We start from the raw sequence: 24,740 nt of genomic DNA, 5'->3' as shown, positions 1-24,740 counted from the left end.
TTTTTAGGCACCCATTTTCGCGCGTGAGAGTGAGAGCGAGAGAGAGAGAGAGAGAGAGAGAGAGAGAGAGAGAGGGAGAGAGAGTCCGCACTCGGAATTGAAGAATGAGTCATTACTCCGAATGGAGGATTTTGCCGAATGAAGATATGCTGAATGGAGGATTTTGTCGAATGGAAAATTGTGCTGAATTGAAGATCATGCCGAATGGAAAATTATTCCGAATGGAAGAATACGCCGAATGGAAGATTATGCTGAATGGAGGATTTGCCAAAATGGAAGTTTCTGCCGAATGGAAGATTATGTCAAACCGAAGATTTTGCCAAATGGAAGATTATGCCGAATGGAAAATTAGGCTGAATGGAGGATTTTGCCGAATGGAAGATGATGCCGAATTGAAGATCATGCCGAATGGAAGATTATGCCAAATGGAGGATTTTGCCGAATGAAAGATTACGCTGAATGGAAGATTTTGACGAATGGAAAATTATGCCGAATGGAGGATTTTGCCGAATGAAAGATTACGCTAAATGGAAAATTTTGCCGAATGGAAAATTATGCCGAATTGAAGATCATGCCAAATGGAAAATTATGCCGAATTGAAGATCATGCCGAATCATTGCTGAATGGAGGATTTTGCCGAATGAAAAATTTTGCCAAAATGGAAGTTTCTGCCGAATGGAAGATTATGCCAAATCAAAGATTTTGCCAAATGGAAGATTATGCTGAATGGAAAATTATGCCGAATGGAGGATTTTGCCGAATGAAAGATTACGCTAAATGGAAGATTTTGCCGAATGGAAAATTATGTCGAATTGAAGATTTGCCAAATGGAAGATTATGCCGAATGGAAAATTATGCCGAATGGAAGATTTTGCCGAATGGAAGATTATGCTGAATGGAGGATTTTGCCGAATGAAAGATTTTGCCAAATGGAAGATTATGCCGAATGGAAGATTCAGACGAATGGAAGATTTTGCCAAATGGAGGATTATGCCGAATGGAAAATTATGCTGAATGGAGGATTTTGGCGAATGGAAGATGATGCCGAATTGAAGATCATGCCGAATGGAAGATTATGCCAAATGGAGGATTTTGCCGAATGAAAGATTACGCTAAATGGAAGATTTTGCCGAATGGAAAATTATGCCGAATTGAAGATCATGCCGAATGGAAGATTTTTCCGAATGGAAGATTACTCCGAATGGAAAATTATGCCGAATGGAGCATTTTGCCGAAATAAAGAGTACGCTAAATGGATGATTTTGCCGAATGAAAAATTATGCCGAATGTAGGATTTTGCCGAATGAAAGATTATGCTGTATGCAGGTATGGGAAAAATACAATCGAAATTCATTCCATAGTATTCGTTCACTGATATATCTCACCCTCCCATTCGCTATTTATGTCTCACAATGTATGAGTGAGAGAGTGTTCACCTTAGCTTGTCACATAATTCATTCTTGAACTCAGTGGTGAGGTATTGTAACGAGTTCGTTCATTCGCATTCAGATCGGCTCCCATTCTCTCTGCAAATTTTCGGAATGACATTTGGAAGTGAGTGACTCAGATTGGAATATTGTTGTTTTGACTTGCGAGACACTCGATGATCGAATAATTGATTGAATCGATTCAGTCCTCATCTAGTTCAATCAGTTCGTTTTGTTTACCGTTAATCTGGTACCTGATCAAAGCAAGTAAAAACAGATAAGTGGTCAAAATTAAAATATACCGAGTTGCTAAAAATTATTGCAGTATGAAGCGCTCAAATCCCACGCAGAAATCCATATTATTGCAAATTATCAGTGAGCAGGATGGCAAATACAAATGTGTTGCAGAAAACAAATGCGCCTACGAACAGGCAGTTCTGAATGCCGGCAATTTCAAACGACATGTTCAAGCCTATCATCCTGTCGTGTATGATAGGCTAGGGTTGTCATCACCTGCAACTAATGTTGCTGAGTTAGTGGCAACCAAAAAGAAACAGAAAAAACTCGTTGTCGAATCAGACAAAAAAAAAGTAATTCTGGGTACTTTGATGTTGCTCACAGAAAATAATTTGCCATACAGCTTTTTCGAGATGTCTGCTTACAAAATTCTACTTGGGCCCCTGTACGACGCAGCTGGTATTACAGTCAACAGGAAGACCATTTCAGATCTTATCAATAAAAGCTCGAAGCTCGCACGTAGCTGGATAAAAAAAGAAATGGCCAAAAAGCTGATTAGTCTAAAAATCGACAGCGCTTCTCGTGGAAACCGACATGTATTTGGTATTAATACACAATACTATTATGACGGGAAAGTTGTAATTCGGAATCTTGGTGAGTTGATTTTTTTTTTAAATTCTAGAAGTTTAAAGTCTAGTTAGACACCTAAGTCCTTCAAATCCGTTGATTTGGGAGACTTATTTTAGCTGATCTAACCATTTTTCGTACTATTTGGAATTTCATTACATTATCTAAAATACCGTTCATTCAATGCCGCGTAACATAAACTAATGGTCTAAATTCTATTAATTATTTAAGCTGTTCAAGAAATGCACTGCCGACAAACAAAAGAAAACCTGAAAGACGTAATAATGCACGTTGTGAAGGAATATGGTGTTGACATGAAGCAGGTGTACTCCATTGCCCACGACAATGGGAGTAATATGGTGGCGACCGTGAAATTGTTGAAAGAAATGTTAGAGAAATCAGCCCTAGAAAAAAGCCCATCAATCAACTTGCTCGTGGCTAATGAAGAAGTGCGTCGCATTTTTGAGTTACCTGATGATACATGCGATATTACCAGTGACGACGAATTATCTACAGATGAACATAGCATCGGATCAGATGACTCATTGGAAGGAGATGATTTCTCTGATGGCAAACAAGGGGATGTACATTTGATAACACTAGATGACGAGGACACTTTTTGTAAAATCGAGGAAATTCTTGACAGTACAAGATGCGCTGCTCATACAGCTCAGTTAGCTGTATGGGACATATTAAAACCCTACAAAGAACGCATCGCTAAGATCCAAAAAATGGTGGTGAAACTACGGCATCGTGAATATCACCACACTTTTAGAACACACGATGCTCATCTACCTCCTATCGCCAACGACACGAGGTGGAATGGAAAATTTCTCATGATGACATCACTCCTTAAACAACGCCAGTTTTTCAATTTGTTGAAAACTAGCTATCCTGAAACAGGTACTAAACTAATGTGTAATATTTAATTTATTTGTGATCAAAGTTCATATAACTTTTTGTGATTATTTTTCAACGTTCTGTATATTTGTATTACACAATTTCTTTGGTTTTGTATATACAATTAAAAATATGAAGTGTATGTCTTATACATAGTTAATTTTTTTGTAGACTTCACTCAACATTGGTCGTTTATTGAAAACATTTGTGAGGCTTTAGAACCAGCTTTCATTCTTACACTTAAGCTGCAGAAAAGGCATTGTCCGCTGTCAGACTTCTACGTATATTGGTTGCAGTGCCAATCACAATTGGATAAATTGAAATCAAACATTCTCGCAAAACGGCTGTTGAATGCATTTAAAACTCGAGCAAACAAACTTACCAGTTCTTTGCAGTTCAAAGCGTGCTTGTATTTGGATCCAAGATTCAATTTTTTAGGTTCCAAGCGCATCTCAACAGAGGATAAAGATAAGATCCAGGTAAGAATTACGTTACAAATTGTAATTGCACGTAACCTGAAGCTAGTAAATGAAATATGGAGGTAATAAATCTCACTACGTCATTTAATGACAACTTTAAATCTGGGCGAATTATTTCGTTAAACTGTTTTTCTATAAAACTTGCAGAAATTTCTGCTCCAGCTATATCATCGGCTTGATGAAATTGAAGGGGTGGCAACTGAGCCTGCTCCATCTACATCTGCTAGTGAGCCACAAGACGACTTGGATTTGTACCTTTCTGCCTTTTTCGAAGAAGACGACATTCCGATGGGAGTATCACATTCCATAGATGAATCAGTTCTCTCTCAGATTAAAGAGCTGGAATTACAAGAAAAAGTGCCAATAATTCAACTTGCAGATGGATCTAAGACAAGCACTCAATTCAACATACTTACGTACTGGGAATCACGGAAGATTACGTCTCCTATTCTTTACCGTTTGGCGATGGTAATTTTGGCGGCACCTTCTACTCAGGTTTCTGTCGAGAGGGCCTTCAGTGGTCTTAAACTAATTCTCACAGATCATCGAATGCGACTGACTGAGAAATCAGTGGAGGATTTGCTTGTCCTCAAACTCAATTCTGATTTATTGGAGAAAGTTTCCGAAAGTTTGAGTACCGACAATACATTTTAAGCCAAGATTGAGTTATTTTTGTTTGTTTGCTTTACGTACGTTGGACTGTATTCTACGAATTACACTGAAATATATACATATTTATATAAAAATGATCTTAGATAATATGCCTTTCATTGCCCAATAAACCATATCTACTTCTCGGCATTTTATGAAAAAATAAGGAAAAGGTTTGAAATAAGTCGGGATAAGTGTGTTAATTCAAGGAGCACCCTCAATTACCAAAGGCAGCAAAATTGGGAGTCTACCAAGGGCCCCAGAAGACCACGCAACTTCACTGGCTATATGCATTTCAATCTGCTTCTTCTAAGGCCTTTGAGTGGCTCATTCAAATACATTTACGATACCTTTGTAGACTTTGGAACCATACCAAGAACGATTCGTCGATTCCACTGTAATCAATCCTGTCATGTAACCATTGCACTTTGGGACAAATTAAAATTGAATACCAAGTACAGTCGTCCTGCATGGTCAAGTAAGGCCGATGGCATGCTGACGCGAAATCCGAAACACTAGTTGTAAGTGAAACGAATGCATCTTAATTGTACCAGTATAGAGCGTGTCAAGAACGTGCAATCCCATTAAACACAAAGTGTGTGCCGGCCTCATGGGTATCAGTCTTTTTTACACTTCGTTTGATAGACGTTACGAGGTCTGACAGAGCCACAGCAAACATTTGGAGTATCTAGACGTTTATTGTTTGACGTTCCGGAACAACTGCATGGATATTCCAATGCGCTTGTGATTTTTTGTAAGGAAAACTTCCAAAGTAAAGTTTAACGGTATTTTATCGTCATTGAAGATGATCAGATAAAACATGTTTTAGCCAGGCGCATACTTCATTGACGTTTTGAGGAAGTTTACAATCTTTCAAAATTCGCCTGCGGTCATCCAAAAACTTGCATATCGATGTGTATTTTCCGCTTATCCTTTCGAGACCGTATCTATGGATTTATTTTTTTGCTGCTTTCTGTGGTAGAAAGAGAAAGTTCAGAAGGATACTGTTCAGACCATGTAGAGGAGAATACTTCAAATGAATTGATAGGAAAATATATACTCTAAGAATTCCGGATGTGATTCAAGCTATTCTGTAAAATAGAAGGAAAGCGAGTTATTACCAAGATACGCGATTACCGGTATTGGAAAATATATTCCCAGGTTTTTTGCAACTTCTTTCGAAGACCTCCTGGACGTTCGCTACTATGCATCAAAATTTGCAGGTGCGTGTATCTTGCTTTTGACGGGACACTGTGACCATGAAACCTCAGCTTCCTCCAGCAGTAGAAAAACTTGCCAAAAATCCTTCAAATCCTGCACAATTAAAAATATGATCCTGTTCTGACAAGTGTTGAATTGAAAATGAATAGTCTATCGAAGTCAGGGCTTGCCTCGATCGAGCAATAAATCTTAAAGTGGTAACTACATGCTGTTTCTCAGTATTATTACAAATAGCAACACTTTTTTGCCCGATGGCATACTGGAAAAAGGATGAGAAGAGCAAAAGAAAAAATTGATTTATGCTGAACTGATTGGAATGAATCATAGAGTGCATTCGATGAATGAATGCAGTTTGACTCATTCAGGATTCAATTCCTCCCTATTCTGCAGACGTTCAGCTCATTTCTAAAATAGATTAAATCGCTCACAACCAGTGAGTGTTCATTCATTGATCGAATTGTAGAAACATGGTGATGTAGAGAAGATTCATCGCAGTCTCTCACGATTCGTCGTTCCACGCTCACTATGCTGATTGTGAGTGGCTGAACCAAGGATGAATGGTTATCAGGTGCAACCAAACGAATGAGTGAATTTTCCCATACCTGGCTGTATGGAGGATTTTGCCGAATGGAAGATTATGCCGAATTGAAGATCATGATGAATGGAAAATTATGCCGAATGGAATATTATGCCGAATGGACCATTTGGCATAATCTTTCATTCGGCAAAATCCTCTTTTCGGTATAATCTTCCATTCGGCAAAATCCTCCATTCGGCAAATTTTGCCGAATTGAAGATCATGCCGAATGGAAGATTTTGCCGAATGGAAGATTTTTCCGAATGGAAGATTATGCCGAATGGACAAGAGGCTGATTGGGCTTTGGACCGAATGGACATAAGACCGAATGAACATTAGGCCGAATGGAACAGTAGGCCGACTAGACCATTAGTCTAAATGGAACATTAGGCCGAATTCAACATTGGGCCGAATGGAACATTAGGCCGAATTCAACATTAGGTCGAATGGAGCATTAGGCCGAGCGGAATATTAGGCAAAATGTAACATAAGGCCGAATGAAACATACAGCCGAATGGAACATTAGGTCGAGCGGAACATTAAGCCGAATGGAACAGTAGGCCGAATACACATTATGCCGATTGGGTGTCAGGCAGATAGGAACAAAAGTTGAAGCTTATCCTCAGGAGTTTTCGGGGCTATCTCGATTAGACGAATCTCTAGGACTGAGCAAACATTTCCTTGGACTGAGCAAACTTATTTCTTTGTTTGTTTAGAGTTTATTTGATCAACTAAGGAACGAATCCACCGGGCATTTAGCGTGCGTAGAGAATACGCATGGTTTTGTCTGAGTTGAATGATGACTGTTTAATCATGTATGAGGATTGAGAACTGACAATTCGCGTGAGGAATTGAAAATCAGTTACCAATTTACGACAGTCATATCAGTACGAAAAACTAATGTATTATTATCATATTCATTGGTTTATATTAATTAATTCAACGAACGATAACTCTATATTAAATTCTCGGCAGCCGGCTATCCAGAACAATAGACACATGCCAACACTTCTGAGAGTTGCAAAGATCGTATCACTTATGAAGTTGAATTCAGATTTGTGTAACTTTTTACCCCATCCTACTAACAAAAACTCCTTCCCGTGGCAAACGTGAAGATACATACACGGTCTCCATAACAACGTTTGCTACACTAACATTCCTTACCTTCCCCGATGACTGTAAGGACGTGGTCGGTGCCGATATTGGCGTTTCAAAGTATAGAACTCTCGAAACGTGCACAATGAGAATGGATAGCTACTCGCAGGCTCCATCCGATGATTCTTGGTGAAATTTTGCTTGTTCTGGTCAATCACGGAGTAGCAACTACGAAATATCGGTCCGATCGAGACCGCTGGCACTCCATCGTACAAAGACCACGGTTTTTATTAGATTTCCTTCAACTCTTTCGCACTACTACTGCTAGATTATACGCTGTGGTTGAAGTTTCGCAACAGTGCCGGGAGAAGCTAATCAAATGTCACGAAATCATGAAAACTCCTTTCTCACACATTTCTCCACACGATCGGACCTTTCAGTGGTCGCGTGCCAAGGAAGCCTTGCAAAAATTAAAAACGTTTGCTCATATCCTTGTTTTTGTCATGAGCTGTTCTTTCGAATTATATAAAAAGTAAAACATTCTATCCTGGCAACCCTAATAGATAATTACAAGGTTTATTATTTTGGGATGCAACGAATTTTAACATCGATCTATCGATTTCTACGCCGCTATCGTTCTTGCAGCGAAACCAGACCTCGAGGTACTTAAATGTTAAAACTTGGGCGATCATTCCACCCGTTAACAGAAGCTGGATACCGCTTCCTAGAACATGCAACTAGCTCGGATTTCTCCGTGGAGCACTCAATACCGAGCTTTGCAGCCTAAGTGGACAAATTGTCCAAGGTATCTTGCAACGGGTTTTGGGGGCTTAAGCATGAGCCTTGTGGAAGGCCCATGCAGCTTTTTCGCGAAGCTGTCGAATCGCCATGAGAGAAGTTCATGCGTTCTTCTGGCAACAAATTGCACAAATAGTTGTTCTGAATTAGTTAAAGGCCGCGTGTTGATGTAGTTTGTCCGAGAGAACCTCAATTGATACAGAATCGAAAGACCCTCTAAGAATACAGAAATCATTTGCGCTTTAAGAGCGTATGCCAGTTGAATTTCTGATGACAGCAGCGCAAAACAATCGTTTGTGAAAGTCAAATTGAGTTTCTAATAACAAGCTGTTCTCCTCAACTCGATTATAGAGCCATTGTTAAATTATTTTCTCCATCAATTGAGGAAACATAAAAGTAGTTTGAATCGGTCGACACGAATTGTGATCGGAGGTTGGTTTTCACTGTTTATGGATAGCACTCACTCTCACTTGTCTGCAGTCACGGGGAACAATGTTCTGGACAAGAAACCTAATGAACAAATTCATCAAACGTCGCTTTGCAGGTTCAGGCAGTCGATTTTTATTCTGTCTAGCCCAGAAGCATAACAGAAGTGCAACTGAGAGCCTTCCTTAAAATTAAAACCCCCTTGTGTCGAGTATTCATTTTGTTCATTATATATCGATTGTGCATTCTTGTAGCAGTCTTCCATAGAGATCTCATCGAAGTTTCTTTCGATAAACCATAGACAAACCGGCGCCAATAACCGTTTTCTCACACGAAACAAATTTTTAAACTTGCTGTCCAAAACCGTGTACGCTCCAAATCTTTCGATATTACAGAATCACCCTTCCGAAATCATCGAATGAAGTTTCTAAAACCAAGCGCGATATTTCAAAATATCGAAGAGCTGTCAATTCGCAACTGGAGCTTCTGGAAGAATATAAAAGAAAGCAATATTACCTGGAGCTGTGCGGAGGTAAATTATATTGAAGGTATAGCAGTAGTCCACAAAAGTACCCCTCCATAGGGGATATCTCAATGATGTTAAAGTTTTGAAAGTAGATAAATATATAATTAATATTTGGAGATGGAGTGCATCACATATACGGCGATGTATCAAATATTTAAAAGAATCAGTTTTCGAAATAATATCATATTCCTGATCTCAGTTGACGAATTAGCCATCGAAGGTTGCAATCACTGCAAGGTGAGTCCATAGCGCAGACAACTACTTCAAAAATATTCTTACTGTTGGAAGAATTGCTGTTAGACGTGATTTAATTGGCTCAGAACTGTCAAAGGCTTTGAAGATCCCGTCCACAATGTCAGACAATTTCAGCAACTTACCTTCTCAATGAGTCTCTGGCTGTAAGATGGGGATTGTTGAGGGTATAGATTTTAAATTTCCAAATCCAAGAGGCACTTGAACCAGTACTTTTCGGTTTATTTCAAACGTCATTACTGGGTTTATCTTAGATCCTTTACTATGAATTTGATGAAAAGGAAGGTTCTTTCTTTTCCTAGAACTACAACAAAAGGTCCTTCAAAGGTCAAAGGGGGTTTCGGACAAGTGGCTCATTATACTCTCCGTGCTTACCGCATCATTCCTTATTGTCTCAGTAGATAGCCGTATAAACCAACTTTTTACGTGTAAGACAGTTCATAATCCGTGGTACGAAACGCCAAACCGCCAGACGAACCTTGTCAATATAGACGTGATTGGGTAGACCAGGCATGGCGAGAGTAACTCGAACAAAGTTCGAGAAGTCCTTGAAAGAAGCAGCTTCCTGCTTCAAGAAGTCTTTGGCGGTCAGACTTGACTCGTTGACAACACCTTCAATCTCCACGTTTCGTGGAGGTACATAGACGCGGCACTCTAACGAGAACAACTGATCACAAGCTACCGCACACGCATACTTCAGGTCAGGTAGCGAAAGAGGTGGTTCGCATTTACGGGCTTTCGCAGATTTTGTGATACAGAAAGAGGGGTAGGTGGGTGTGACAGGATGGTACATTAGTGGTAAAGCTCATTGACACAGTGCTAATACCCTCCGCTAGATGACATCATCTTATTTATTTAACGAGGAGGTTAGTGGTGAAAAAGGAAATGTTAACACCGCTGTAGTCTTACTGCTTTGTCCGTAACTGTATATAACTTCACAATATTCGATAAGGGCTTCCGGAAGATTTTCTGAAAATTAGTTTCTGCGTAAAGTCTTACATTTTTTGAAATTTTATTCAACATTGGTGCACATTGTTCTGATTAATTAGAGCAAACATTGTGTATCGCAGTTCAGTAAAATGAAAGTTTCTAACGCTAAAAACCTCTCCCTTTTATTTCTTTATGAATTTTAAAAAGTGGCCCCTATATTGAAAAGTATGACATAGTGACGACAAAACTGAATTTTCAAGTTGTTAAATGAATAACCCCGGCATAAATGTCGCTAATGTATCTGACTGAGACACATATACTTCCTATGAAAATGCTTAAGCCCAAAGGTGTTGGTTATGTTTAACCCTTCCATACCCAACGTTTTTCTTGTGGAAGTGCTATTTTTCCTGGAAAATGGAGAGGTCAAGAAACACGAAAAACTTTGATTAATAAAGATATGTGCTTCCATCGCAATGCTAGAAGATGCTCAAGTTTTACCCTCTAATGCCAAATTTTTTACAATAGTCCAATTACGTGGAAAATGTAATCGAAGACAGTCCAAATTGATAGATTTTATCAGTTTTCAATAATACTGTCGAATAACGAAGATTTATCAAAATTTCATATTTCAACGTAAACGTAAGCTAATACTTAAAACTGTTAGTGCTCAATTGAAAGATAATAGTCACATTTATAACCCTTACTTGTTTTTGAGAGCAATTCTTGCCCAAACTAAAAGTTATAACTGGTAAAAAACGTTGTTGTTAATAAACAACATGGGCATGCATAGGTTGAAGGTACGTCGACAGTGAAGCCAAATCTATCAATCGAACATGTCAGTGGCTATCCATCGTGCAAAGCAATCAAACATTCTTTTTTTAGAGAACATAGCAGAAAAGTTTCATTGTTGATATAAGTAGTATTATGGCAAATTATTTCAATCGACTAAACAAAACTCTTTATTCATTTTAACAATGTACAATAAATTATTCGAAAGAGTTTATAAATAAAGTACTGGAAAGCACGAAACAGTAACATATCCATTCACTTTGTATGAATTTATTGTGTAGCTTGGTTGAAGTCATTCAAAGTTACAGCAAAAACAGTGGTTGCCAGAAAAACGAAGTAATAATAATTGTATGCAGTGTTGCGCATTTCTTTGTACAGGACTCTAATAATACACAAACTCTACTTTAGTCCATGAAACATTGCATGAAAATGTCTAGTTGCACTTTTTGACGATTCAGAATGTTTGTTTACATGGACTTAGAATTTTACGGGAGTAAATATTGCTTGAATAAATATCCGTGACCAGTAAAAAGTCTAAAATAAAAATTTCGTCCGAAATCTCAATTCGTAAAAATCTACCGTGGACATCTCGCAGCCCAACTCGACAATACTACTGTATAGCCGAGCTTTGAAATTCCCATGGTGACTATGTAATCTAAAACGATGTTTAAGGAAGTACCAAATCACTATTCGTGTGGCACAATTCCGTTTCGTGCCATGTTCACAGAAACAACAAGCTAACCATGCACTAGTGGCATGTACCTACTTCGCGGCAGTATGTATATTCAGCACCATTATCCGGTCGATAGGCAGCTCTTTACAACGCAATCGCCACAGGTCAAAGTCGGCGGAACGGATCAAGCAGAAAAACGGGTATAAATAACTCAAAACCTATAGACGTGAGCGCACGCAGCGCCACCATCATCATTCAGTGAGAGGCTGAACGATGGGGCAGAAATTATGTTTTTACGCTCTGCCAAGCATTTCGGATACCATTCAATGCATAAGGTTCCGTTCCATCACCACCACCACCGACCGGCAGCAGATTGACTTCGCGTAGAAAAGTTAACTCCGACCAATAACAGCTTCTCTTGGATAGCTTATTTGACAAGAGCTTATGGACACAGTCACCACCTACGATCACTATATTCAAGGGTCGCCATATTTCAGAACAAAGATGTGCAAATATTTGTGTTTACACCGTTCTCCTGGGATGTATACAACCGTGTTTGCATGCATCGAAAATGTGCTAATTTGCGGATACACCCACGCACATGTCTCCTTATTTAGCAAACTATGGAAACAAGTTGCTTGAGTAGAGAAGTAACTATTCAAACCTAAATTGCACTTCTACTTTGAGATGATGAAATGGTTCGACTGAGTTCCATGGAATATGACCAATATCTCCGGTAGCTTTTTTCGGGTTCTGTATACACATGACATCATTACATTCACTTAACTACAGTCGATGACATTTTCAAAAGCTAAGGTGTATGTACTCGTAAAGAATAAACACAAATCAGCGCAATTCTGTTCACTTTGTAGTTTAACATGGAAAACTAATGCCACAGAAAAAAAACTAGAAGAAAACTGCCATCTCCGAGGGGTAGAGAAAGCAGTTCAAAGCCCTTTCAAACGGCTTCGTTTCAAGGCGACGACGCGAGCTTTGTTGTCGTTTGATATAAGAGTAATCAAAGCGAAGCCAACTTTGATGTTCTACCGTTCTACCAAGTTACTGTGCTTAAGCAATGGGGGGCAAAAAAACCAGCTGTTCGTGGTTGGCTGTTACTTACTTTCAATTGATGTCGTCAACGAAGGGCGGGTTCTGAAAAGAGTCGAGAAAAAAAGAGGAAAATATTAAAGGAAGTGGAAAAAAACGCTGTACCTCAACTCGCTGGGTAAAGCTGCCTTTATTAAGGTGTGTTTTGACTACATCATCAAAAGAAATAAAAACTTTCCGGTGAAAATTGAAACGTGGGTTGGAAACTTATCGGCTTTGATCGGAACTTGTCTGCTTTGGCGTTGTGTACGTGAATATTTTCTAAACTTTTTCAATTTTGGAATCGTGTGAAGACGGGAAAGTTTACAAAGAGTCATGTTTGATTTTTTGTTTATAAAACAATATCATCTGAATTTGGGCCAATTTGTGTGTACCCTTCTGGATGTGGTGTAAATAATAGTAATAATCTATTCAACAAAACGTAGAATAGGAAAATAGAAGCCTAAAATGAAATTACCGTGCTATCGCTAACGTTTTAACATTGATTTGAAACACCTAACAATAACACGTAATTCTTAAATTTGTTATTTGATTTAAGAGCGGAACATCTACTTTATCCTATTTATGCCAATAATATCTAAATGTCGCAGTAGGTTATTAAACTTTGCACCAAAATGTCAATCAAGTGCATACATTTCGTAACCATCCTTTTCGGTATTCATTAGCCCTTAGCCCTTAAATTCATTTACAATCATATTTGAGGTTTACTTGCCTTCATTGTGGTCCATAACATCACGATAAAACGAAGTTCTAAAGTATTTGGCGGGTTGATCTCTTTTGACACAAAGCAATGCCATTTGTTTTGTAACAGTCCTGATCAGCCCGTTAACGGATTAAAAGCCAAATTGTCACATCTGCGAATCGCTTGCCAGATAAAGGAATCATTCAGCGAATTTCGACTTCTTGTTCTGTGCACTCTCAGAAATTATCAATTTAGAGGAGGCATCCTTCACAAAGCGGAACAGTTGCGTGATCAACTTCTTGTACAGATTCCAAACTTTGTCTACATGTAGTCGAAATCAATGAATGAATGAGAGCTGAAAAAGCTCTGATGGAAACCGCAGAGCACGCAATCATAGAAAATGAGGTGACACCGAAGAAGAGAAAAGAGTGAGGGATACGCCGAGAGAGCAAGAGGACCCGAAAAACAAAACACCGAACTGGAGTGTACGAGCGACCAGAGGAACGTTGGGAAAGACCGTGGTTGGCGCATCGTGGAACAATAGAAGAAAGAGAAACGCAAGCCTCCTCGGGAGAGTTACAAGAGCGATGCACTGATCATCAAAGCGAACGATAAGACGTCGTCGTTCTCAAGAGAGAACCCGGAGCTGAAGGAGTTGGAAGAGAACGTTGTTAAAACGAGGCACATTCAGAAAGGCTGACCTTCGAACTGAAGAAGGATCCTTCCATCAAGAGCTTGACCCACTGCGAGCTCATTGCTAAATCCTTGGGCAGCGAAGCGAACATGAGAGCCCTGTCACAGGAAGCCGTAGGCGAGTGCAAGGGTCTTATTGGAAGCCCTGGTGAAATTGGATGTAAGGCTGTGCAATCCTTTATCGACATACCATTCTGCAGCTCGTCGCTGATGGGTAACATGAATTGCTGACTAGTACACACATAACGACCACCAGGCGATCCACCACACCTTTCGTCGGTGTAACTGTACTGTAAGGCAGAGGACTTCGACAAAGACCGGAGCACTTCGTGCAGATAGCACCACTCCAATTCCGAACGCCGATAAGCTGTCGGAAACACTATCGAGGGGATTTGATGTAACAATGCCAAGGCAATTGGAACCGAGGAAATGCCGGCATCCGGCGTATTAGTGGAACGAGAGGCTCAGCACCCTTCGTGCTGCCTGCTTAAAAGCCAGAAGATGCTTTCAGATAGCAAGATGAGCAAGTCCACTTGCCATAAGAAACTGTGCAAAGAAGTAGACGCCAACCCCCGGGACAACACTTACCGTGTCGTGTTGGCCAAGATCAAGGGTTCAACGGAGCCAGCTGATAGGTGCCCTCATAAATTGAAGGTTAACGTGGATGGTCTCTTGCCGAAGCACGGTCCAACCGCATGGCCGCCTACACCGTACGTCGCTGCAGAAGGTGGAATATTGAAGACATTCGAGTCTCCAATGAACGGTTTCTAACAGTGGCAAAAGGAATTAAAGCGAAAAAAGGTCCCAGTTCGGGCGGAAGCCCCAACGTGGCACTAAAGACTGCGGTCCTGGCGTTTTCGGACATGTTCAGGACAGTACTACAGAAATGCCTGGACGAAGGCTACGTACCAGGTTGAAGTAAGATCCAGAATGTCTCCTGCCAAAACCAGAGAAGCCACCAGGAGATCTAGCAGCGTATCGACCATATGCCTGGTGGATACTCTTAGTAAACTTCTGGAAAGGGTTATCCTCACCAGGTTTGCGAACTAAGCTGAAAGTGAGTACGTCCTATCGCAGAGACAGCTTAGATTCCGAAAAGGGATTTCAACAGTAGATCGAGGTGAAGAACGCGTTCAACAGCGCCAGCTGAGTTGCTATTCACTACTGCTGGTGGATCCTCAATTTCATCGATACCACTTGGCCGTGTACGAAGAAGTATCTTGTCTATGTACCCGCCCAGTAAGTAGATTGATGGTGTAGTCTCCAACAGAGGCCTTAATTGCGAAGTATGGGGTTCGCTCTATCAAGAACCCTTTGCTTCAGCCAGTAAAAATTCTGGTTCGCAAGCAATTGCGTTCAGGAAAAATCAAGGAGTGTTTGAAAACAACTTATTTTCCATCAGCCTCATTTCGAACCTTTCGCCGAATCTGCTCTTCCAAACTTTGATCTTTTGGATGGGGTTAGTGTACCTGTTCGCCTTTTTGTACCGCGAGGCATGAACTGCCGTTGTTGCAAATAATTGGGCTTACAACGACTTATTGTACGACAAGGCAAGAATAAAAATGCGGAGAGAATCATGAATAGTTTCCCTACTATGGAGAGACTCCGCCTGATCTCTCGACATATCCCGCATATAAATTATGTGGGGACAAAATGAAACATTTTTTTAAGGAACGTTCCGATAAGAAATGAAAAAGAGCGCCACGCCACCGACAACGAGAGAGCGAGAGTCTGACAATCCCATTGTGGGAACGTCTTGTAATGTGCCTATAAATTTTCGAAAGAGGAAAATTAGTTTTGTTTCTTAAATTTCCTCGTAAAGGCCTGAGAGTGTCCCTTGAAGGGTGCTGTTTCAAAACCGAATTAAGTGGTTCCTGGTATCGGTAATCTTAGAAACCAACAGAAATTTCCACATGGGACATCAAAAACCTCAAGTGTCCCTATATTTCAGTTTCTGCATTTTCCCCAGGTTTTACACAACTCTACAATTAAAGGTCAGATGAGTACCCGACGCGAACAACCGTGAACAGTCTCCTACTTCGTGATGGGCAGAGATTACTTGGAATTGTACGCGAAAGGGACTGTTGAAGGTCGGTTCGCCCGAATTTTTACCAGAAACGCGAGTATTGGCAGCGGTCCGTCGACGGATTAACGGACGGTTTATCAGAGAAACAATGTTTCGTCTGGTGGCTAGGGCCTACGTTGTGTATTCGATTCATCCTGTAATTGGGATACACGGAACGTTCGTCATATGATGACAGCTGCTCGTTGATAGGTAAATATAAAACCATCAGTTTTGTGGGGAGAAGGTTGGCATCACAGCCTCTTTTATGATTGCACTCACCACTACTGTCATAATAATTAGCATAAAAGCAAATATGTTAATACCTGGAGCCTTCATGTCTTCAACAAAGTGAAAGTGGTTTGTAATAGCACTCCTCAAAATTTTGCTGAAGACATTAAGTCTGGAACTAAATTTGTTTGAAGAGTAAATTCGCGATAAATATTGCTTCGAGGATATAGCGCCAAAATTATTTTATCAATGATGTGCTGTTTAACGTTATGCGAAATTTGCATAACGGAAAACTCCATTTTTCATTAATTCCTCTACCTTCGGAAGGTGGTTTTCTCGTTATTAATTCCATAACACTTTCGTCTCGACTCGACGCATTTCCAAAATAAACACATTTTCAGGCAAATGTTGGAAGTTATGTAATTTTTCGGTGAGCAATTCTAAGTTTCATAGACAACTCCAGTTCCGCTTCCTATTAAAAAAATACCCTAATCCATAATACAGTACACCCCTTCAAAACTGAACTCAATATGATAGGAAATTATGATTACGATTATGATTGATTTCAGAACTCTGGAATGAGTTTCTATTGGAATGTTTTTGGGCTGAGTCGAATGGTATTAGACTCGGCCCTGCGGGCCTCGGGAAAATTTTTGAAAGTTTGAGCGAATTCTATACATTTCTTTTCTAAGAAATGAAAAAAAACATTCATATCGTGCTGTTTAATCTCCGAACTACCTGGGGAAAGTACAAATTTAGCCAATTTATTCTGATTGTCAAGATGACCTTTGCTACTTCTAATTTGAGCCAGTTGCCATGAGCCAGTTATCTTCAGTAGATTTATTGTTTTTTTTGCTTAGCTCTTCTACCATTTTTTCTAGGTCATAGCTATAACCTTTATATTAACTGTCGTGCAATTAAAATTAAAAGTAATTTCAAGAGTTTCACTTTATTTATGCTCACATCACACACGAAATGTTTGACATGTGATTTTACATTGAGCGTGTAAAACGGTTTCCATTTGAAGATTTATTGTTTGAAAACTCACAAAAGTAACAACCACACTTGAACTCGGCACGGCACGAGTTACTGCTTAAATTTCCCCACAATTTCCATTAACCTGAAGTAGGGTGTGCCTAATACTTTAAATTCTAGGAAAAAGTTAGACGCTTTGAAGAGTTCGTTTAAGGTTTGTTCCCATTATTTCGTCAAATTAGAATACAAGTATATTCGCTAAATCATTTCCTTAGTTTCTAAATCATTGGTTTCTAATTTCAAGGTTTAATACCTCAGCATACATTCTCCTATGAATATCACCAGCTCATTTCAGCATTTGGGAGACACCCTACCGTGGACGTGATTGAAAAGTTGAAAACATAAACACGCATTTTAATTGTGAGAGTTTCGGATAAATGCAGTCACACGAAACAGCACGATTTTCAGGTAAAGTTTCTCACCTGATAAAAACGAAACAAAAAAAAGTGATACCCCTCTCGTTTGCCAACGGTACATCCGAATACCCAGAAACTGATAGTGATAGTGATGTACGGAGCTGTACGTGAGCGGGCGTCGGGAAACAATAGAATAAATTTCCATTACCCCCTTTCCCCGGACACCGAGTCGCCGCAACGCAACGGCTTTGGTGTTGGTAGTTCTATCGCAGAAAGTGAAAATATGGAAATGCAATTTCCCATCCATTCGAACTGCGATCTGCGTTCCGTGTTGATGTTTTTTTCTCGATGACGCTGACGACGTTCCCAGGGGTATTCGATGACCAGCCAGCGGTGAAAGGTGTGGTTAAACGGGTGACTAATTGCGGATTATGACATCTGTGGTTCGTGCTGACTTTGAAGATCATTTATTGTTGTGGAACAGGGAGATAAGATGAAGAATAATATTTTATTACATCAAACATTGATTTGCCTCAAATTTTCGTACAATACCTGCCCATGGACGAAAGTTTAGCTGGGTTTCAATATCGTTTCCAGCTGTCCCAGTCGAAGTACAGTTACCTTAAGGGACACTATTGTAATATAAGAAATGCACAAACAAGGTTTTACACAAACCGACATAACCCCACAAAATGAGCCGGATGAACTTCGTTTGACAATTCTCAATGGTTTGTTTACATGGGAGTTACGTGAGTTCGACTGTAACAGATGAGCACCCGTTGCACTCGCACTTACGCAACTGACAAAGTAAACAAACCACCGAAAATTAGGTTCTTTATGGACACAGTTAACCTCACTTTTATTGATAATTCACTTGTACTGTTTACATGGACTTAGAAAAATTTTGTGGGCGACTTGACTCCCTCGAAGCAATTCGCAAAGAATTTTTCTAAGTCCATGTAAACAGTACAAGCGAACTGTCAAAAATGAACACTTGAGTTCATTTGTGACGTCAGTGTAAAGTATACGATTTACACTTTGCTTCGAGCGAATCTAGTCGTCCGCAAATTTTTCTAAGTCCATGTAAACAGTACTAGTGAACTGTCAAGTAAAGTGAGGTTAACTGCGTCAGTAAAAAACCTAATAGTTACGTACTTTTTCAGCGTAAAGGTACCAACCTCCACAGTGCCAAAACCGGCTCCCCACGAACAACCCGACCGGAAGACGCCTGTCTGTCACATTTAATGACGAAGAAACTAAACGCTGTCGAATTGAATAATTCCCGTTTCTTTCATCGGTTCGATCGATATTTCCGCCGAGCAAATCACGTGTGCAGCGAAAGCCCGATTGACGTGCCTGCTTAGATCCCATTGGCATTGCAGGGAAGGTGCTGCGTGGTACTGCGGAAATTGTGCCGCATTGTTGTTTTTTTCTTTTTTTTTCTCGCTTATTATTATGCCAAACTCGGGATAGACCTTCGAAATGGCCAAGTTTTACCCCGGATGAAGCCCGTCGTGTTTCTTCCTGATATTGACGTAGCTGTTTTTTCTTTCATTTCGCAATATTCAATCGAACCCGAAGAACGCCCCTGACCGCCACACAAGGCTGACCGAATGACCGTATGGCTTCACGCCAGTTCACCTTTTATGGAAGACATTCAGCCGAGCGCTAGTTCCGTTCGTAGATTATGTAGCTCGTCGTGCCAAGGTAAGCAAGCTCAAACAAATACGGTTGCTATCATGTTGTTGGTGTAGTGCCAAGCAGACGAATTCTTCCGTAATTTAAATTGTATCTTTCGCGGACAGTTGAACAATGTTTGCCCTCGAAAAACGTACTGACAAGGGAAATGAAACAGAATACTCCGTCGCCAGCGATGCCAAACCATGGCTTGCTTTCTGTAGCGAGCGAGGCGTTGCTGTTAAGATAACTCTGTTAGTGGTCCTGGCAGTGCGGACGGTCCCATCACTCGATGCCCACAGCATTTGATACTGTGCGGCGCTGGTTAGAGTGCCATTACTTCAACTAAATTAGTAATAGGGATCTTTAATTTGGAAAAATTGTGCCAGTTTTTCATATGTATTGGTAGCGGGTGTCCTTACGAGTACACTCATATCATTCTTAAACCTTAATTATTCTTTTATGATTTTTAAATTTAAAAAACCAAATTAAACTCAACCAGCAAACTGACAGTTGCCCTACTAAATGACGCATCTGCAAATATCTCGTTCGCCTCATTGTTAACCGGGACAGCACCCCACACAGCATGATCTGGTACTTTGTCAATCCGCTAGCAACCTGCCATCTCAAGTTTCATCTGCAAACTATGGTAGATCTGATAAGGCACCCTCCCGGTCAAACCATAAGGAATTTGATTCGGAATCCTGAATGGAGTCATTATGGATTCCAAATCAAATGCAACAACCGATCCTGAGTCGGAATCGGTTGTTGCATTTGATTTGGAATCCATAATGACTCCATTTAGAAATCCGAACCGGTTCCGGAATGAGTTTAACTGGGCTATAGAGTCGTGCAAGTCGCATGGGTTTGGATGTGTTATTGTCCTAAAAGGAAACAAACTAAAAAATGTTTTTTTTCAATAGTTTCGGGCCAAAAAATTGAAAAAGGACTGAGATATTAACTCACGGTACTAATCTGCATCAGAATATGCCTTAACCCGCACACCCCTAAAGATCCCTATTCTTTCTATTGTTAGCCAAATGGCATTATACAAAGCAAACAGCCTCTCTGTTCCTCCCGTTACTATCACAAATACCCCTGGATGGATTCGGTCCAGCAACGCTCTTGTTTCATGACAAGCAAGCTTTCAAGGTTTTTCCTCCCTGCGACTTTTCACATGTTATAACGGGGCACCAATATAACATAACCTGACCAACACCAGAGTCAGTCACAGTGTGGAGCTGGTGGGAAATTATTGCAGCTGTTTGCTGCTGCATATGGGCGGCGGCAGCGTGTGCAGACCGGGAAAAGTTTCAGTGGAAAACAAAACACAGCTGTGCACTATCTAGAATGCTTCTGCGATGAGGTATAGCCACCGGTATCGGACCATGCCCGGCCTATGATGGCGAATGGTGCACCGGTTTCCATCTAAAGCTTTTATGCTGTTAAATTATGGAGTAAAAAGGTTGTACCGTTTCGTACCGATTATGTTTCCACTTTGCTGGTTACGGGTTTTGTCGTAGAATCACTGTTGTCTGCAGAATCGGGTTTTTAAAATATTTATCTCTACCCTTTAAAAAAATTGGAACGAAACAATTTGTTAGAAACTTTGACTTTTTTTAAATCCAGAACAGGAAACACGTTTTTACGATTGAAAACGTTCCGAAGTGCCAATTTCGCAGTCATAATTCTTTTGCCACCCTTTTTCTATTATATTATTGCGAGACGGTGCCGGTAACTATAGTTACGAACACGGAATGGCGCAATTCCTCACGACAGTATCCAACAGTGTCGGGTTAAAGAAACAACAAACGCGACAAAAAGTTCATTTTTTGCCTGAAGCTGTGACTATGCCCGGGCAAGTCACTTTCTGTAGTCTATAACTGCTGCGGAACGGAACAAAAGGGTGAAGCAATATTTTCCACAGCGCAACCTTTCGTCATTTTCCAAATCATTTACGGATGGAAAAGATGCTTGTTTGTCTCGAACAAAATTGCCAGCTGTTATAATGAGCCTCTCGCTTGGATGGCTTGAGCCCGAGCCGGGGCCCGGCCTTTCATGCTTGAACTGGGAAATGTGCGCCCCGTGTCCCCAACAATATTTCGGCTGCCAGCTCAAAGTAGCCTTCGTTTCGGGCTATGCCAGGTGGAAAATCCCTTCGTTGCAGTGATGAAATACATCGAAAAGAATCAAGACAGGCGTCACTAATCCGGTGCCCTTGGAATGGTATTTCTAAGCAGGTGGTGTGAGGTAATTTTGAAATAACCTTTTGAGCGTGATGGGAGGCATAGTTGACCCACAAATCTTATCTCCAATACTCAGGATAAGCAAAAGGTAGGACTCAGAAGCTGGTAGTTACACATGAATAATAAATTTGTACTGATGAGCTGAGTTTCTTACTAATCAGGCCCGTGCGCAGAAAATTCTCAAGGGGGATGGGGGGGGGGGGGGGGGTTGATTTTTTAACGTTTATTTTAAAAGAAACCCTCAAACTTTGAAGATTTTTTTCAAAGGCCTGGGCAAAACGACTCTGCTCAACAAATTGGGTAAGGGATGATCCATAAATGACGTAGCATTTTTTTAGTGATTTTTAACACCCCCCTCCCCCATCGTAGCATTTCGTCACAAAATTCCATATACCCCCTGATAATTACGTAGCTTGACGGTAACCCTCACCCCCTCGTTGTCCCCGTAAAAAATTTAAAAAAATCAAAGACGATGTTAGATGAAACGGGCAAGATTGTCGTGACATCAGGTCAACCCCTATTCCCCTTTAAAAAGCTACGTAGAATGACATGACACCCTACCCCCCCCCCCTGTCATCACACATCATCACAAAATACAAAACTCCCTCTCCCCCATATAATACTACGTAATTTATGGATGGTCCCTAAATGTTTGTTATCGAGAAGAAGTCATCAAAAGACATAGTTGTCGGAAACCCCATAAACGCGAACCTAATTCACTAGAGGCTAAACCATCAAATATATTCACAGGGTATCTTTGGACGAATTGTTCGTAAGAATATTCCCCACAACCTGATAAAAATTAAAATTAGGCATGGCATACTACGATCAAATTAAAAAAAATGAACTTTTAATGCTGACGAGGTAGAAAGTTGGTGTCTTCGACAAAGTTTTAGAAATGCTCGTAATAAAGAATTTTGTTGAACTAGTTGAACTTGTAGGATTTAATGTTATCGATTTGTAAAGCGTTTTCTATGGCAACACCCTCAAATTTAGGTTTTTTAATACAGGGTGTTTGGTTCATGGTTAAGAACCTCTCTAGGGGTGATTGACTGTCATATTTGGAGAAAAAAATCGTTCTACACATGCCATCAAAACTCAACCATTACAAAGTTATTGAGCTTTTTGTGTTAAAAACTTATTTGTCTTAAAACACCTCTAACTCAAAAAGTATACTTTGTATTTCAAATATATTAGGTCCACTGGGAAGATGAGAAAATTTCGCTTCGAGTGATGGCCTCAAATGTTTCAGCTAATGAGTTTAAGTAGCCTTTACAAAGTAATTTATTGAAAATTAAACAATTTTAATCGATTTTTCGTTCATTTATTGAAAATCCTAATAATTAACCTCAGCATTTTAATAATCCAGATTGTTAGTCTTGAAGAGCTGCATAATTCGTTCTTTGACATGATACACTTGTAAGTAGGGGTTTGCCCACTACTCGGGTTATTGTTTGCCCGGCGAACCCTTCTTTTCAGGGCGGCCTAGGTGCTTCTACCAAGACTTTCGGATTTCGTAACACAACAAAAAAAATGTAAACAAACAATAAATTATAAAATTTACCGACTTTTATTCCCGCTACTCTCAACTGCTGCTGCTGCTGCTGGTGATCTGCTACTGCTGGCGGAAAGGAGGGCGGTTTCTTCCGACCGGCCGGGACAACAACGGCCGCGTTCTCCTTTGACCGTTGGCTGCTCCGGCAGCGGTCCTTGGCGTTTAGCTAGGAAGGTGAGCTTGGCTCCTTTGTTGGAACCTCCCTAGCGACGTTGGCGAATTATCGCCGGATCGACTTGCTCGCCGCAAGCGATCCCGGAAGTCACCGCAGTGCACTTCCCAGGGGGAACCTTTGTCTGCCCTGCTTCGTTCTCCTTGGCGATTAACTGTGGAGGAGAGCTAGGCTCGTTCGACTGATCCTCCACAGTGAGAACGGTCGGTGACACGATTCCTTAATGTTTAGCCAGGGTAGCGAAAACACTCCTTGACGTTTAGCTTACCCCTCAATGGCGAATCGGCACCGCGTTTACGAATGCCCGGACCACACACCGACACTATTGACGGATTTAATTTGCCGTCGCACGCGCGCACTGAACTGAGTTACGGTGGCGGGAAACTGTCCCGAAAAAAGAAACAAATTTGGGACGTCTGTTCCTGGCTGTGGTCCGTCACTATCTAACTCTTCTCACACGATGGCCGCCTTCCACCCAGTGTTGCCACAATTAAATCTGTACCGTGAGTAGAAAAATCTTTTCTATCTGTACTCTTCTATAGAAAAATCTGTACCGGATTCTGTACCCAAACAATAACAAGGTTGTTTTCAAAATCATTTTTTTATACATATTTTTCATTCGGGAAAATCAAATCAGACATTCTGACTCGGTTATTTTATTTGAGCTGGAATTCCGCAAGAAACCAGTTAGAATTCCGGATGAGGTTGACTGGGTAATGTCAATATCAGCTCCAGCTCAAATTCTCGCAGCCACTTTGTTTGCAACCAAAGATGGCCAACAGAGCGGCGGCAAGAAGCTGAGATGGGGCTGGTAATATCAGCCCCAACCTGGTCAGAGTAAACGTATGCACTCCGAGAAGATTCGCTCGGCTTTCACATCGGTATCGCATTCCAATGTCAGCTTCAGTACGAGGTCAATTAATACCAGCTCCACTTCAGATTCTTGCCATCACTGCTGCCTAACTCAACGTTTACCTGCTGTTTACTGGGATACATCGCAGGGTTAAATTATTTTATCTTGCTGTCATGTAAAAAAATCTGTACCAATCTGTACTTTTTCACAAAAATCTGTAATCTGTACCGTACAGAATCTGTACCAAAAATGCTTCAAAAATCCGTACCTTTCTAGATAAATCTGTACTTGTGGCATCACTGCTTCCACCTCGACCGAAAACACCAACACCAAAAAAAACCGTACCGCCGCATAGCTGTCATCACCTATGTGCAGCATAGCCAGTACACGTATTTCAGCAGTAGGAGAGCGGTGGCCTATCTAAGCCCTATGTTAACTATGTACAATTGTCAAACAAAAATTA

General features: G+C 40.6%; 1 protein-coding gene across 3 annotated transcripts in view; it reads right to left on the bottom strand.

The window, feature by feature from the left end:
• LOC131684038 (uncharacterized) overlaps nucleotides 1-24,740 on the bottom strand; it is a 114,610-nt gene that overhangs the window by 50,765 nt on the left and 39,105 nt on the right. For all 3 annotated transcript variants that reach the window (XM_058966570.1, XM_058966551.1, XM_058966561.1), the window contains one exon: nucleotides 12,729-12,760. The gene's annotated coding sequence lies outside the window, so the exon portion shown is untranslated. The remainder of the gene's footprint in view (nucleotides 1-12,728; nucleotides 12,761-24,740) is intronic.

This window comes from Topomyia yanbarensis, chromosome 1 (genome assembly GCF_030247195.1).
Source record: "Topomyia yanbarensis strain Yona2022 chromosome 1, ASM3024719v1, whole genome shotgun sequence".
NCBI lineage: Eukaryota > Metazoa > Arthropoda > Insecta > Diptera > Culicidae > Topomyia > Topomyia yanbarensis.
Note: the sequence above shows the minus strand (reverse complement) of the source record. Positions and strands in the feature narration are given on the sequence as shown.